Source organism: Platichthys flesus, chromosome 17 (genome assembly GCF_949316205.1).
Source record: "Platichthys flesus chromosome 17, fPlaFle2.1, whole genome shotgun sequence".
In the NCBI taxonomy this organism is placed as follows: domain Eukaryota; kingdom Metazoa; phylum Chordata; class Actinopteri; order Pleuronectiformes; family Pleuronectidae; genus Platichthys; species Platichthys flesus.
In genome coordinates, this window is record NC_084961.1 from 2,184,187 (window position 1) to 2,186,418 (window position 2,232).

The window sequence follows — 2,232 nt, forward strand, 5'->3', positions numbered from 1 at the left end:
GGGCAGAGCAGAGGAGAGGAAAAGGAGTAGGAGTGAAGTAAAACTACGAAAACGACCCCTGTTATAGTGACATAACAATAAATTAAAAAGTACAAGTACTTCAGGTCGTGATGAAGTACTTCACTGGGTTCTTTCCACCACTAAAGATGAAGTGACAGAGGAGGAAGAAGAGAGGAGGAGGAGGAGGAAGAAGAGAGATGCTCACAGAAGAGGAGGAGGAGGAGGAAGAAGAAAGATGCTCACAGAAGAGGAGGAGGAGGAGGAGGAAGAGGAGGAAGAAGAGAGACGCTCACAGAAGAGGAGGAGGAGGAGGAGGAAGAGGAGGAAGAAGAGAGATGCTCACAGAAGAGGAGGAGGAGGAGGAGGAGGAGGAAGAAGAGAGACGCTCACAGAAGAGGAGGAGGAGGAGGAAGAAGAGAGATACTCACAGAGAAGGAGGAGGAGGAGGAAGAAGAGGAGGAAGAAGAAAGATGCTCACAGAAGAGGAGGAGGAGGAGGAGGAAGAGGAGGAAGAAGAGAGACGCTCACAGAAGAGGAGGAGGAGGAAGAGGAGGAAGAAGAGAGACGCTCACAGAAGAGGAGGAAGAGGAGGAGGACAGCGGAGAGACTGGAGGTAAAACTGTTTCCAATGATGAGATGTATTGTGTTTGTTGATGTTATTGTGCCTCTGTTGATGTGTGTGTGTTTGTGTGTATGTGTGTGTGTGTGGCCTTCACTTCCCACTCGCTGCCACTCAAAGTAAATGAGCAGAGGACTCAGAAGGAAGGGAGGATGGATAGAGGGATGGAGGGAAAAAAGAAAAGGGGTCTTCCCACCCACCTTAAGACACTTTTCTCCTCCTCTTCCTCCTCTTCCTCCTCTTCTCTTCCTCTTCTTCATTTACCTCCAGCTCTCTGGAGTATTACTGCTCCTTTTCTCTGGTGTAAGAGGGTCCTTCATTAGTGTGTGTGTCTGTGTGTGTGTCTGTGTGTGTCAGGTTGAAGTTGCGTCGCTGTGGCACTTTCAGGTAAACACGCGCATCACTGGCGGCGTTAACGGGTCTCCACGGCAACGCAGTGACGCGCCAACCGGGAGAGAGCGGGGCGACAAAGCGACGTCAAAGATCGTCTACACGAGGAGGATGAGCCAAACAAATAAAATATATAATATTTAACAAATAAACAAATAAAATAAGAAAAAGTCACTCTGGGAAATAAATTACAGAACACAATTTAATTTAGTCAATCAACTTAAGTTTTACAAGACATTCACAGACTCACACATTGCATCTATGTGCAGCACTTTCTCTGTTACACAAGCAGCACAACTCAGGGTCCAGGGAGACTTCAGCACCTGTAATGGGGGAGACCGGGATTGAACTGTGACATTCTATAAAGTGGACGACCCTCTCTACCTCCTGAGCCACAGCCCTCAAACTAGCAGTCTACTGTATGACACAAGCATCAATTTATCAGAGGATAAGCTACAGGCCTACAAACAAAACAAAAAGCCAGACTCAATTTATTTCAGTTGGTTCTGATATTTATAAAATAAGTTTCTTTAAATATGTGAATGATGAACCTGACATGAAACCAGCCTCTGTCTCTGCAATGTGTAAACTTTACTGTTTCTGTGGTGGAATATGATGAGGTACCTCATATGTCTGCAGATCTATAACTTTTAATAAATGTTAGTGGGAGTATAAGGGGCCAAACGTTACCTGGGTGGGAATTGAACCTTTGTGGGAGCATCATCTGGTGTGCAGACATTTCTCGTCTTCTGGTTTGTGAAATGAGAAGAATTTAGAAGAAATAAGAAGTTCACGACCCAGACTGTGATACGGTGACTCTTCAGGAGGATAAGGTCCCCAGATAAATATGAATAAATATATAGTAATGGGCTTGTGGCCCCTCAGGACAGTGGTTACGGCCCTGCCTCGTCAAAATAAACCATACCCGGAGCAAACAATGTTTTGTCTCAGATGTTTATGGTTGTGTTTTTGATTCTCGTGTTTATGGTTAATAATACATCCAGCCCACGTTTACACATGTTCTTCTCTCCCTGGGTTTTTATTTTCCAGATCCCCAAAAATGCACCAGCAGCTCGTCTGTTGTAGTGGAATGTAAAGTAAAGTCCTCCAGAATCAATAGACGATCTTCGGCAACAAGTGGGCGTTGAGTTCCTCTCTCGCTCCCTCCCTCCGTGGGTCCGCGTGGGCGGCCCCGTGTGGCAGGAGGAGAGAAACACGACACC